The sequence below is a fragment of the Passer domesticus genome, chromosome 6 (assembly GCF_036417665.1).
Source record: "Passer domesticus isolate bPasDom1 chromosome 6, bPasDom1.hap1, whole genome shotgun sequence".
NCBI lineage: Eukaryota > Metazoa > Chordata > Aves > Passeriformes > Passeridae > Passer > Passer domesticus.
Window position 1 is genome coordinate 57774547 of NC_087479.1, and position 15135 is coordinate 57789681.

At 43.3% G+C, this 15135-nt stretch overlaps 2 long non-coding RNA genes across 3 annotated transcripts in view; one reads left to right on the top strand and one right to left on the bottom strand.

The window, feature by feature from the left end:
• Nucleotides 1-863: 863 nt before the first annotated feature.
• Nucleotides 864-11172, top strand: LOC135303856 (uncharacterized). Its single transcript, XR_010365248.1, has 6 exons — nucleotides 864-1112; nucleotides 1780-1896; nucleotides 4990-5070; nucleotides 5187-5349; nucleotides 9371-9591; nucleotides 11041-11172. It is a non-coding gene; the product is annotated as an uncharacterized LOC135303856 (long non-coding RNA).
• The window catches only part of LOC135303855 (uncharacterized), a 38518-nt gene continuing 25594 nt past the window's right edge, over nucleotides 2212-15135 (bottom strand). The window contains exons 2-4 of one of the 2 annotated variants that reach the window (XR_010365247.1): nucleotides 9943-9996; nucleotides 4762-4834; nucleotides 2212-2843 (exon numbers count right to left, since the gene is read on the bottom strand). This is a non-coding gene — a long non-coding RNA (uncharacterized LOC135303855). Of the gene's footprint in view, nucleotides 3237-4761; nucleotides 4835-9942; nucleotides 9997-15135 lie in introns of both variants that reach the window. The other variant, XR_010365246.1, reaches the window with a different exon arrangement.

The following is a 15135-nucleotide window of genomic DNA, read 5'->3' on the forward strand; positions in this document are numbered from 1 at the left end:
TGGTATGCAAAGGCACACATGCAGGTGTTCTGGTGTACATTTTTGCCTGAGGTGAAGGAAAATAATACTGCTGCTAGGTCACTTCAACAATCTGGGAACACTTGATTTGCCTCTCTGCCTCTCAAGTCCTTTTGGAAAGGGCAAGTTTTACCTTCAGGAGGTTGATTCTGGAATTGCTGGCTCACTCACAAAAAAGAAAAAATTAAAAATCAAAGGACTGCAAAGTTAATAATTAATATGTTTCATACTGGACAAAATATTTCTCTCAACAAGAAAATTTTCAGTTTTATTTTGAGCTTTCTAAAGCCTGTACTAATAAAACTCTCTGACCCTGGAATAGTTTCTTTTGAACTTGGATGAAAAATCTGACAAAAGTGAGAGTCATCTGCAAGCCTTGTGGGAGCACTCCTCTGCAGTTTTTACCAATAGAAGTACCAGGAATTACCCAGGAATGTTCTGTATCCAGATGCTTGGAACTGTTGCAGAAACATGCAGTGTTGAAACCTCCCCAGCAAAACCTTTTGCCAGATGATGTTGTGTCTGTAGACACCTGAAAAAATATGTTCAACATGTTCACATTGCTTGCTATTGCTTCTAACTCTTTTGGAAAGCAAGCCAATGCCAAAAGAAATGCAACTGTTTGAGAGAAAGGTTTTGCACATTGGAGATTTTGGTAACATATTTTTTCCCCCTTGTTATTTAAAGTAGTATCCCTCAAAATGCTTTTGATTTGATCAAAAGAAGAAAATATCACGGGATTTTTTCTCCATGTTTTTGCTTTCATCCAGTATTCTGAATTGTTTTTTCAGTAACTGAAATTTTGTACCAACTGTTGAGGCATACATCCAGCATATTTGGGGGAATTTATAAACCAGGGAAGACCATTTATTTTCACCGGAATATCTTAGATTTCAGGGGTTATTGTTGAATGTGGAGAATGGAGCTTTTTCTGAAAGAAAAATATACAGTGTCACATCTTGGTTTGTAGGTATGTCCTTCTTGTTGTGACAGAACTTCTGTCCTGCCTTGAAGCCAAGAAAAAACATTGAGCCTGCCCCACCTTACTGGGAAATGCCAAGGCCCAGAAGAGCACCTGCTCCTAAAACTGCAAGGTAAAACATTTCAGTACTCCCCTCTCAGGACATCTCTCAGTTTTTCAAGGTAAAATATGAACAGGCCAAAGTTTAATAACCAAGACTGGCCTTTCCCAGAGGTAGTACCAGCTGGATTTATGGCAACTCCAGTTCTTCTGTTGGTGAAAACACAATAATGAGTGGTGCAGGGCAAAACCAAGTTAGTCTGATGGGCATTCCAGATATCTGCCAAGGAAAATGTGAGAGGAATGGAATTTAAATACAAAATATCAGTGAAACACTTCTCTTGGGTTAGCTAACAGTGATATTTAACTTGAGCTTTAATGTACAGCTGGATGTGCAATTGCAGCATATACAAAGTTCTTGCTCCTCCTCCTTTCTTGCCTATCTAAACATCCCACTTTCAGTTATATTGTGAGATTTTGGACTTCTGTCAGTTTGAAATACAGAAATTTAAAAAATAAAATATTAAAATAATTGATAAAATTTCTCTGGGATGCCATGGACAGCTGGATGCACAGTTTTCCAAGGTAGGAAGGTGTAAGAACCATGTGCATTATTCACCAGGTCAGTCATTTGCTGATGCCCTCACCCAGGGTATGCAGGTGCCCCTTTGCAGTGGAGCAGGTGACAAGGCCAGCCCACCTCCATCTTTTTACAATACTGAATTTTGCCTTTTTCACAGGAATGGTCCCTTCCTTCTGCTTGTGCCAGCCCCAGCAGCATGGCAGTGCTGAAATGCAAATGGAATGGCCCAGCTCCTGAGGACACACATCTGCCTGAAACTCACTTGGAGCTCCTGGTAAACAAAATGCAAATGAAATATTCAAAGCTTTCTTTGCAAACCAGCTAAAGCAATCTCTACCTTTTTCTTTAATTGGTCTTACAAGCCAGTGTAGCATCCCCATAAATTCACTGTTCTCCATGACCTGAATTCATACTACTTGCATGTGGAATGTCCAGAAATTATATGGCTCACTGTTTTCTGTTTATTTGGGTATTATCCTCATAAGATCCTTAAAGCAACATGAAAATGTATCTACATTGCAGGCATATTAAAAATAGGCAACAGGGACTCTAACAATGGGAATTAAAAGGGATCAGGGACTCCTAATAAGAACACCTAATACAATAGAAATTTTAATTACTAAAAAGGCAGATCTAAGTCTCCATTTCTGTAATCTCACATCCAGTGATGTCAGCATGTGTATACATGATTTAGACTACTTGGGCATCCATCCAAAAAAAGCAAATTCCACCAAAGCTACAATTATTAAGTGACCTATTCATGTTTTGCCCTTACACAGAGAACAAGATAATATGGTTTTTAAGTACTCACTTTATTTAAATTATATCTCTTGTCACAAATCCCAGAGACCATGCCTTTTTGAAAAGCTTTCACCTGAATATTTATTTACAGTAAACCTCATTTCACCTCTTTAGCAAAGTAAGGGGGCTTTACCATAGCTCCAATTCCTATTTATAGTTACCCAAAGACCCCTGGAGCTGGGTAAAAGTATGTTAAATGCCAACTTAGACCTCAAGGGCTGTGGCTGATAAACACAGATGACTCAGTCCATGATGAGTAGTGATCTCTCAGGCAGAGGTCCACGCTGCCCTCCTTCCACACTTGCTGTGGTGTTGTCTCCTCTCTCCACGTGGCAGCTGCTCACAGTCTGTGGCTTGCACTGAGGTGAGGTTGTACCAAGTCTGGATTTCCTCCGCTGCAAATTGGTGACTGAGGCAGCTCTGCAGAGATGTCCAAAGGACAGCTGGAGACAGCAGCCACAAAACGGGTCATAAAATGAACCATTCCCTTTTGTGATTCAGACCCCTGAGCACATTTTAGGGAATATTTGTTGTGTGGACAAGCAGTCCCACAAATACATTACAGCACTGTAAGTACTGTCCCAAACATGTGAAAAGGGCTTTAGTTACATAAGGCCATTAACATGGGGAGAAGTTATGTGGCTGACGTCCTGGGTATAAAAAAACTTGAAAAAGCAGAAATCACAGTCTCTTGACTTCTGGTTTTTCTTTTGTTGTTGTTGTAGTTGTTTTACTTTCTGGATGGTCATCACCAAAAAGCCAGCATAACATTGCGTGATTTACTCTAATATCATCAGAACACAGCAAAAACATCTGTGAAAAAAGCCAGACTAATGAAATTTCAGAGCATTCAAATATTGTAAAGGCTGTTGGGATCGATCTGAAGCAATCATGAGTCAGATCAAGAGGGTTTATATAAACTCAAGCTTTTGGAAAGTGTTAGGAGGGTGAAACTAGTAGCAGTACACCAGGCAATGTTCCATTCAATTTAGTCCATTATTAATGGTTGGTTTTGAGTACCTTTGTGAAGGTCTCGCTCAGAAGAGTTCTGTCCCCGTGCTCAATTCCACAAAGAAAAGGAAGCTCCCTGCTGGATGTATCATCCTGTTCCTCACCCTGACAAACACTGCAGGCGTGAGCTGGAAGCACAGACTGACCCCTCTCCCTCTCAGCACCTTGTGGTCTCATTCCTCCAGGAGAGTGGCCAGCCTGTACTTTTCCTCAAACTAGCAGGTTTAAGCAAAGAAGCACAGACATTCTTCTTGCTAGGAAAGTAAATAGAGCAGGGTTTGTGAAGCAGGGGAAGTGGAGCCTGGGTCATACCAGCTAGGGCAATCACAGGAGTCAGCAGAGTGCCTGCCAGCAAACTCTCCAAACTCTTTTTTCCCTTTTTGGGGAGGAATTTCAAACAGAGCTAAGACCATTACCTAGGGCTCTCAGCTCCTCATTCCTTACTGTAATCATTACACAAGGTGCCTTTCTATGGGTGAAGTGCTGTGCTGGGATCAACCCTGTGATGATACCTACGGAGGACAATGAAGGATTTGATCTGAGGTGTACCAAGCTGAGTATTTATTGCCCTGTTGGGTTTAATTTCTAAACAAACAAGCAAAAATCTGCATGATAGCCTGGCTTTCCTGGGCTGCTGGCTGGGCTGTGGTACAGTTGGTGTGTTCTGTCTTCCACTTGGCCACTCATCTCCTACAAAAGTGGAGCAAACAGAAACTGCTCAGCCTGAAGCTGCTGTTGTTCAGCTTGCCTCCATGTTAGCCGTGCCCTTATTCTCTCCTTATGTGCATTTTATGTGTCTGGGGAAGAAAAAAACAGTTCTGAGGTCACTGTGTGAGTGAGAGCCACATGTTTTTTATCAGGGCACCACAGTACATGCAAACAACGACATCTGTGGCACCGACATCTCTCTGGGGCTTTGAGTCCAGATTTTCTCTGTTACTGTGATGTAAATCTGGGATAACTGGGAGCTGCTTGGTACTTTTGAATATTTGATCCTACACTGAACTTCAGGACAGAAGATAATTAAACATAAGAGAAATTGCATCCCTAGAACAGGCAAAGTGAAAAGGTTCTGAAATAGTAGTTTAAAGGGAAAGTTTTAAAATGGGAATAGAAAACTTATATTCTTTATCCAACTTGGGCAGAAATGCCGAGTGGGCATGAGAAAAAAATGGTTACTTTTAATACTCTTCTGATTGGGTGGAAGGCAGGCAGGGGTGGAGAATGGATAAGAGGAAAGAGGGGTTTTTTTTAAGGTGAAGTATTGCTGCAGACCGAGTTGGGATCTTCAAAAGAACATGCTATGGGGGACAAAAAGTGCTGTTACCTGAGTGATGCAGAGAGAGAAGGTGCAGGAATCCCTCCACTGACTATGAAACCAGAGGGTGGTTGACTCTGTTCTGTTCAAGAGAAGATTTAAACAAGAAGAAAATTAATATGCTCTTAAGGGGGGAAAAAAAAATCAAATCACCAGCAGAAACAAGTGATGGAACAATGGGGAAAAGTGGCATATTTGTAAGAATATCTTTTAACAAAAGGTGAACTTGTGTTGCAGAAAGTCCTGGGTCATCAAGAAAGTGGTGCTGACTGAAGTCTGCCAACTGCTTCTGATCTGGCTGAAACTGCAGCTGAAAAAGTAGCACAAGATGAAAGTCTGTGTCTTTTATGGCCAGTTTTCTGAATTGCCTGCAATATGCATTTGTTGGATTTAATAAAAAAGTAGCCAGTCTGGAAGAGATTTTTCTCTTTCAGACTGCTCTGAAGTTCATTCCTGAAACCCATTCATCTCCAAGACAGAAAGCAAGCAGGAGGGAAAGAGTGGCTAAGACAAGTCTGAGGAGGCAGAAATCATGACTAAGAAGAAAAAAAAGGAGGATAATATTTTCAAGATGGAAAAGTTAACTTGCAGCTTTCAGTAAGTCTTCATTTTTTCCTTTTAAAAGACTCTTATTTTACTTACAATTACCAAAAAAAAACCCCCAAAAAGTTAGTATAAGTCAGTGTGTGCAGATGTGGGTGTGTTGTAATGATGATAACAACATGCTCTTAAAAATTCTGGATTATTTGGGGCTTCCACTTGCTCCACTCATGGATCTGGATTCCTACAGGGTCCTGCCCCCTGCCTTTAATCAGGTACTCACTTTCCAAATAGAAGACAGATATGTATAACTTCACAAGATTTATAGTTATATGCACTTCTTATTAACTTAATAGGCAGGCATGTTTTGCTTGGGTTTGCCTTGTAAGTGCCATATCTAACAGAGCTTTTAGGCATATCAGCAGCCAGCTTTCACCCAGCTCAGCTGTCAGTGGTTCCCCATATCAGGTACAGAGATAAAATAATTTTTCATTATCCTTCTCTTATAAAGTAATTTATAAGGCATGTTCTCATATCCAAGAGTGTTTTGAAAAGCACCCCTCTAAGGCTGTCTGCAGTGTGACTTAAGCATGCTCCAGTTTATAAGGCACTTCATATAGCTGCATTGACTTTAATGTGTCTGTTCATCTCTTTTGTCTGGAAATATTTGGTTTGAAACAGGACAATAGGAACACATTAAAACTTGACCGTGGCTCAGTACATTCATGCACATGAACATGAATATACATGGATGTACATGAACATGAATATCTGTAGGGTTCACTGGGGAACTTTCTCTGGAGAAGTTCCCAGTGAGAAAAGTGCTGCCGTTTCTTAAAGAACATAATTCTGAATAAGGGCTTATATATACATGAGTACATATGTCTAAATAAATCCGTCCATTGTGCAAAACACAAGCCACACAAAATCACTAAGAAAGAAGTATTATCAAAGAATAAGAAGGGGTTATTTTCTGTCTTTTAATACATTGTAGCTACATACTTCTTTTTTTTCCATAATGCCACAAGGTTAGAGAGATGATGCCGTGGTTTGACACTGGCGCAATGCCAGGCAGCCACAAAAGCTGTTCTCTCACCCTCTCTTGTTCTCAGCTGGGCAGAGGAGAGGGGAAAAATTAACACAGGGCTCATGAGTTGAGGTGTGGACTGGGAAACAACACTCTAAGGACAAAGCAGCTTCAAATTTTAAGGTGTAAAGTAGATTTATTATTAACCAAGTCAGAGGAGGATAATGAGAAGTAAAATAAACCTTTAAAACACCTTTTTCCCCCAGCCCCTCTCTCCTTCCCACCGACAGTACAGGGAGGCAGGGCAGGGGGGTTTGATCAGTTCATCACTCGAGACCTTCTGTTCACTCAGAGTTTTTTCTCTGCTGTGCCATGGTGTCCCTCCCATGGGAGACAGCTCTCCGTGAACTTCTGCAGCGTGGCTCCAATCTCATCAGCAGCAGTCCTGCCAAAACTGCTGCAACGTGAGTCCCTCCCACGGGCACACAGCCCTCCCAAAACTGCTGGGCTGTGGGTCACTCATCCACAGGGTGAATTCCTCCAAGGGTGAAAGCAAGGGCTCTCTGTCTCAAGCAGGGCCCTCTCTCTCTAGAAGAACCCAGCTTTCTCTGGCATCCACCTGCTCCAGTGTGAGCACTTTTCCCATGGGCTGTAGGTGGATCCCCGCATCCCCCTGGAGCTCGTGCCTTACAGCAGGACAGTTTGTTTCACCATGGTCCTCACCACAGCCTGCAGAGCAATCTTGGCTCTCATCGGGGCACCTCCTCCCCCTCTTTTTCCACTGCCCCTTGGTGTCACAGGCTGTTTTCCCTCACATGTCCTCATTTCCTCCTCTCCTCTGACTCAAAGAGGATCTGCTGCCTGTAGGTACCATTGCCAACGAGTTCCACCAATCCAAGATTCTTGTAGGCTCCCACAGCCCCAGAGGTCGATCTTGTCCAGGTTCCAGATCAAGGAACCAATGGCCATGTTTCTCCCACCAGCCACTACCAAGAACTATTTTATTTTGTTCATATGTTGTATAAATATCATTTGATATGCATGTTTTATATCTCTTACTCGGAGTTTTATCAAGTTTTCCTTTTCAAATTGGAATTTTTAAGTTGTTCTTTCCATTGAAGTTAGTACAGTGTACCTTTGCTGTGTATTTTACTATCAGCATATAAAAATCATTACCTTCAAAGAAGTAATCAGGATTAGGGTTTTTCTTTTTTTTTAGTACATTCAGTGATACTGCTAGTGTCCGGCAGCAAGTCATCTAAGATTCATTTCCCTTCCTACACTTACCAAAACCACCAGGTAGAGGAATATGCTGCTCTCCAAACTGTGGCAGAAATCCCAGAAAACCATCAAGCCAAAGATCTGCCCCTTTTGTAATATAAAATCAGACTAGGACCTTAAGGGCTGATGGAACTGGAAATGTTGCTTGACTGCAAGTGGCAGATCAGGCTGTGAAAGTATTACTGAGCAAAAGCTTTTAAATAAAAGCAAATTACATCTACTTCACCTCTGGCAAGGCTTGTGTGTGTTAGTAGCAACCGTAGTATGACTGCTGTCATCCATCATCACCATGTTTAATCAGAAAATCCTTGGAAAAAACATCAGACAAAGAGCAAAAATACTGTACCAAGAATGTTTCCCTAGCAGAGAAATGTGCTGCTCAGCACCACAATCTGTTTCAGTTTTGACAGAAAGATGTTTCTTGAGAGTTTGCATCTGTAGAACAAAAAAAAAAAGGTTTACAGCTATTTTTATAGCAGTGTTTTTATGCATTTCCGTTGCAGTTTAATAATATATTTGTGGGTCTCCATATATATTCCTACTTCCCTGCAAAGATTTCCATTGATGTGCAGGGTGGGAGTTTGTGGGAGGGGGAAATTCCTGGTTGGGTTTTTTGGTTTCTATTGGCTCTTACAAGAGAAGGGAGGCCTGAAAACTTTGAAGAAAGGATATATTTTTAAAGGTGTATTCAACATTTGGCATTCAGGTTGTCTAGCCTTTTTTTTTTTCTTTTTCCTTTTTTTTTTTTCCTGGAAGACTCTATGGATCACTGAAGAGCCATTAAGCTTATGACATCAAAGGTGCCATGGAAACAAAACCTGATTAAAAGTGATTTTGGTTAGTCTGTTTTAAGCTTTTTTTTTTTTTTTTTTTTTTTTTTTTTTTTGTGTTAGCTGAAATGTTTGAATGGGCATCCGGAAGGAAAAACACCTCCAAGTGTTTCCTCCTCTTGTTGTAGATTCTGTTCTGTCCTCCTTGTCAAAGGCTGCAAGGTCCATCCTTCTCCACCTCTAAAGGAATGCACCCAGAAACCAAGGAACGTTGTTTCCCCAGCATTTCTCAAACAGGGGAGAGCAAGCACACAAAACAGCACCATCCCTATGGCCCAACACTGGCACCTTTTCCAATTCAACTGTAAAAAAACAGTTTTGCTCTCTTTGACTCCCTGGAAGGGATGGGGTGGATTGGCTCTAGGAAGAGATTCCCCATTCATCATCCCTGACATGAAAACCACATCCTCCTGTTTATGGGGAGTCTGAGGCTACAACAAACAGCCTGAATGCCTGCTCCACTGAAACCACTGGGTGCTGTCCAACCACCTTCAGAGAAACAGATTTCTTTTGTAATGAAGTCATCTTTTGCCTTCATACAGCTTCTTGTTGCCTAAACATCTTTCTAATATTTTTATGTTTTGTGCATACCCAATTGGAAGATGTGTTGGTTTTATTTTTGGTCTGCAAACCAGCATCATGCTGAAATGACATCTAATTATGACTGCATCTTTGCTCCTCATGCTGTAGTTTCAGTCATTCCCTTGCTTTGCCCAAACCCTTCAGTCCTGGCTCTGGCCAGGACATGGTTAATTCTTCTGTACCACTCTGATGCCAGCTTCAGGGTGGTACAGCAGAATTATCCCTAAGATACTTCCTTTTGAATAAAATGCTTCAGCTGGCTGAATTCCAGCTTGCTGTTCAAATATTTACTTTAAGGCTACACTCAAAATTCACTGCCCTCATCTTCATGCTTCTCTCTCACCCTTTATCTCCTCAGGAATGGTCCTTCAGGCTGTCTGAATGATGGTTGGGTATTTGCACTTGTGCGTGCACTTCTGAATTGCATGGCATGAGACACAGGCATTGAAAGGACTCTGCTCCTGCTCTCCTGGAAGGAGGCAGTGATCTTCAGAGCCTGACCAAACCCAGCAGGCTGTAACCAAGCTCCAGCCCCAGTTCACTGTCACCAGGGTACAAAACACAAGGAGCCACGCTGAGGTAAGAAGAGTTATACCCCTGCAAATCCTTGATTTGCCATTATTTCCCTCTGTTTTCTTTTTGTCTGTTAGCAGGAAGGTTGGAAAGATAAAGAACACCTGTTGAAACACTCCATTCCAAAAAGAGCCAGCAAAAATCTGGGCTGAGAAATGGGAAATGCAGAGACTGAAAATTTGCACAAATTTGTTATCCTGTGAAAATACCTCCAGGTGTGAAAATACCTTCCTAACATGTAGTCCCATCCTGTAACAGCAGCTACATTTCAGTCACTTTGCTGACAAATGTGTGAGAACAGTTTGCTTCATCAGTTTTGCTGACTTACCCATGTTTACCCCAGGGCTTTGCACTCACCTGGTGAAGTCTCTGCAGAGACTTTGTCATGTCCTTGCAACACTTACAGGGGGCCTGGAAGAAAGAGGAGGACAAACTTTTTAGCATGGCCTGCTGTGATGGGACAAGGGATAATGGTTTTAAACTGAAAGAGAGTTGAACTGGATTAGGGAAGAAGAAGGTCTTTCAGTGAGGCTGGTGAAAAACTGGCCCAGATTGCCCAGAGTATGGGGTAGATGCCCCATCCCCAGAAAGGGGAAGAAGAGATTCAAGTCCAGGTTGGGTGGGGCTTTGGGCAGACTGATGTAGTTGAAGATGTCCCTTTGTCAGAACCAGACTTTCTTAAGCCCTGGTTTAAGCAGTGAGTCAAAACTGCAGCCTGTCTTTCACTGCTGGAAGTCTTTTGCCTTGACTCTGCTCTATTCCCTCCACTCTTTTTTGTACTCCTGGGTTTATTTTTTTCTCCTCTTGATAATGTTTTCATTTCCTCTGCATTTTGTGTTCACCTGTTGCATACATGTGTTTCCACCAGCCCAGTATTGAAATCCAGCCCTGGCTCTTCTCAAAGCTATCCCCTCTGAAATGGCAGCAGTGGTTGTACAACTCTGTGTGGAGAAAGAAAGATATCCTCTCATTCTTTCTCAATCTTTCTTTCATTCAAGCCAATCTTTCATCTGTCCATACCGTTTATTCTAACAAAGTCTGACTGTCTTATCACTTTCACTGCTCTGATTTTTTTGACTGGAAGGGAACAAATTATTCCATCTTTTCTCTGTGTGTAGGGCCTTTTCACTAAACATGATGAGGAGTTTCTGGTCTTCTGCACTTGTGACCATTTGCAGGTCTAATGCACATGTTGGTTGTAACTCTGGTGTTCAGCAAATGACTGCAAAAGAAAGGGGGAAGAGAGTTTCTGGCAGCTCTTGCTAGCTCTCATTGGTCAGGTCCCTGAAGGAAAACCATCTACAGGGAGGTGCAAGGAGGCTGAGGCAGTACATGCTAAATCAGTGCCTAGACTCTGAAAGGTTTAAAGTCATGACACCAATGGCAACTTCTGCTTGTGTGACTGTTCTTCTGAAATCTCTTCAGCTTTTGCCTGTGCACTTTTGGTCTTTACAGTTCATGAGGAGCAATGGAGCCATGCTCTTACATGTTCCTAAAAAGTCTCCCTGTGACTGAGCTACCAGGAGTGGGAACAGAGGAACAGAAGGAGAAGCAGCAGTTTCAGACTTCAGTTCAGCCACAGGTAGCTTAAGTCAGTAGCACTGCTTGTATTTCAAGGACACAGGGGCTGGTTTTGACTCCTCTTGTTCAGCTCTGCTTAAAAAGGCTTTCTGTGGTGTTGGAGATGTGTTGCCAGACTCTGTTTTATAAACTGCTTGTGTAATCCACATTCAAAGTTTGTGAGGCTTCCTTGGGTAAAGCAGGAGCTGCTTTAAATGGCACTTAAACCCATCTGTTTCACTGGAAAAGGCCTTTCTCTTGTAGGTTACAGGGTACGCAGGTTCATCTATTTCTACCACCTTCAGCTGACTGGTTTCCCTCCCTCCTCTAGGAAGCAGACAAGCCCTCCCCCCTGCTGCCCTGCCTGAGCAGGGCCCTCCAGGAGCCCACATCCCTGCAGGATTTGGCTGGCTGCAGGTAGGCTGATGTCTGCTCTGCGTGTCCTTGTGAAGCCAGGCAGGCTATAAGTGGCAGAAGGGCCCTGCCCACATGAGCATCTTGAACACATGGTCCCCTAAAGTTTGACCACACACAGGCGAGAGATTGGGCAAGCTGTGTGCCAACAGAGCCCTTCCCACACTAGCCAGCCCTGGAAAAGGAACTGCTGCAGACATGCAGCGCCACCGAGATATTTGGCTTCGTGATTTGTGGTGGGAGAAAGAGCCTCAGCACAGTCACCTACTCATTTGGAGGCTCTAAAAACTGCCAGTTCTTGTGCCCAAAAAGCGCCTGCCCCCACACCCTCTGCTGCTGCTGTGACTATTTTCTGCTGGGGGGACAAGCAGCCCACTTTGGGGAGTCACATCTTGGGAGCTGAGGGGAGAAAGTCACCTTGGTGATTGTAAAATGCAACAGGAGCGGTAAAAAGTAGGGACTGGGTGACAGTTCAGTCCAGACTTTAGTCTGAGTTTTCAAGGATTTGGGCACAACTCCTCTTCCAGGTTCCAGCTTGAGGCCAAGCCTGGATGCAGCCCTGAGCCAACCTGAATCAAACCCTCTTCTCCAGCACATGAAACCAGGTGGGCCATTGCTGTAAAGCCTTGGATAGACTCACCTCTGTGATGTTCAGTCCCTCTTGGCTGGGGTCACCCCTGGAGCTGCCTTTCCCTGTTGACAAAGCTGGAGGCATTTAAATAAACTGGAGCTGGAGGCATTTAAATAAACATGACCAAGATCTGACCCTCCCTACAGAGGGAGTGCTCCTCCCAGGGCTGTGGTGCTGTGTCCATGGCCACCTACCCTGCCCCTCCAGGGAAGCTCCTCTGGCACCAAAACTAGCAAATATAGCAGTGCTTTTGGCTTATGGAAATGTAGAGCAAACAAATAGGAAACAGGAATAGGAAGAATAGGTTCTCTCTTCTAAACTGGGAAAGGGAATGGAAGGGGGTTCCTATACATGAGGAAAAGCATCCCAGTCCCAGGATAAAGTCAGAGTTACAGGAACAGAGATGCTGCTGACCCCAGGGCTCAGTGTTTGCTGCCATCCCTGCACACCTACCCCTTGGGGTTTGTCTCACCACAGTCTTCTAAGATGCCCCTGGCTCCATCTGCTCTTTGTTATGTGTGTGCCCCAAACAGGATAGGAAAAAATACTTTTTTGTTTGTTTGTTTGTTTCCTAAAGTAAAATACTCTTGCAGGAAGTAAGCAGCTCTTCTGCCCTCACTGTTTTTCCCTAACAGGCTGCTGCTTTGAAATCCTTCTTAGCAGAAAAACTCTGCTATGTCCCTGGGACAGCAGCTCCACATTCCCGGGGCTGTGCTGGCAGCTCTGTGGGGTTCAGGGGGCCAGGCACCCGACCTGTGCTGGAGCTCTGTGCTGACTCTGCACCCCTTTCTTGGTGCTCACCAAAGATGTGGCAAGTTTTTAGCTGCTCCCCACCCTCTGAAAGCTGGAGACAGTTGATTTTGCATGACTCCTCAAAGCTTCTCCTGAAGCCTGTTTCCCAAATCCCCAGAAAAAAAAAAAAATAAGGGGTAAGAGGAATTAAAAGGGAGATGTGTTTCTTTGGATTTCCTTGCCATCAATCATCTGTTCTCTGAATGAAAACTGCTGTCTGGTGACACCCATGGCATTGGCATGATGTGTCTGACATCCCACAGTCAGCAATTCTCTTGGAACAGGCCGGTGAGTCTGGAAAGCATTTCCTGTCCTTACAGCAGTTGCTGACACTCGGAGGCACACATTGAATCCCTTAGGTTGTCTTTCACCAGGGAGCTCCCAGAGGCACCAACCAGCCCTGAGAGCTGCTTCCCCAGCTCCTGGCACCTCGTGTGCCGTCCCACTGAACAGGCAGACCAGCAAAGCCCCTGCAGGGCTGTGTTTTCCCCCAAAAGAGGGGTGGTTTTGACTGGAGAAACCAACTCTTTGTGAGCCTTGGAGCCTTAGGGAGGAAGCTGTGCCTCTGAGCTGTCTCTCCCTGCAGCAGCAGCTGCTCCTCTCCATGGCATGGTGATGGCAGACTGGTCTGGAGGGGACTGCTGGCAGTTCTGCCTTCCCTCCTGGTGTGCAGGAAAAAAGCCTCACCCCTAAATAGGCTGAATAAATAATAAATAACACAATAATAAACAGTTCCACCCCCAGATAGGCTTCAGGAGCAGCCTGGCAATTTCGGGGCAGGCAAGAAAATGAAACCCAAATTTCTAGAAGTTTGAATTTCCAAAGGGTTGTCAAGCGTAAGTAGAAGTTGGCATGTATTCCCAGGGCCAAGGGGATGTGGTGAGCACCTGTGAGCAGTGTCCTGACCTCTGGGAAGAGCAGTCAGCAGGGAACTGCTCAGAGGAGCAGGGCTTTGCCAGGCCTTGGAAGTCCTCTTTGTGTTTAAATGTGATGTACAAACAGTAAAAATGTTAAGGGTAGTGGTTTCTTAGAGAATATCACCAGCCTAGAAAAAATCCATATAGATACCTCATAAATTCATAGGAATTTGCTGCCTGGGTCAGTTTGTGGGAATGCAAACTACAGAAAGAGAAAAAGCTCTAAATGTTTCATTCTGACAAATAAATGTGTCAGATTTGTTTCAAAGTGATTGTATCATTATTCTTGAATACTTTTTAATTATTACAGTCACATCTTAGCCAGCTGGAGTTTTTATTGAGTTGAAATATTTGCTATAGGTCCATTTGAAACTATGTGTGTTAACCTGATCTGCAAACCATATTTTAGGCCACTCTTTGGTTAAAAAAAATAATAATATTTGCCTTGTGCACCACTTCAAGTGGAGTATTTCTATTGGTTTCTGATAAGCAAGTATGTGAAATTCAAAACAAGAGTGTTTATTGGCAGCTATTGTACCAACCAAGGAACAGTGAAACAAGAGGCTCTGAAAATATCAATATAACAATATCCCTCTGCACTTGCTTGGGTGGAGGCTGCCAGTGGACAGCCTGGGGCCCAGATGCAGTCTGAACTCTCTTCTGCTGTTATATTGGTGTATAAGGTTATTTTTGCCCATTAAAGTAGTGGGACACTCTGGCCTGCTTGGTTGGAAGTAAATCCAAACTTCTGTCCACTGTTGGGTATGTGAAGTGGCTTCTGGGAGTATTGAAATATGTCAACACGTTCTGGCAAATGAGGTATTCAACTGGAAGCTATTTTTGCAGTTGTGATAGGAAAAAAACCCTCTTAATGTAGATGAAAAATATAAACCAATAAACTATTGTTTATTGGTTTATATTGATATTATTTGAATTGTATTTATTTATGTTATTTAAATTTAGATTATTTAGATTATTTAAACTATTAGTACTTTTTAAAAAAAAGAAGAAAACCCAAGAAAGTCAGGAAAAAACATAAATATAATGGGTTTAAAGGAGAATTAAGAGGTCCCCCATGCTTTTGGTGGTGAGACCTTGTTTCATCTGTGTCACCTGCAGCTCCATGTGCAGTGGGCTCCCATCCTGGGCAGTTCACTCCTTTGTGCCCACCAAGATGACATCAGTCACTGTCACTCTGCTGCCCACCTGCTGGCATTTCAGAGCCTTTCTTTACTC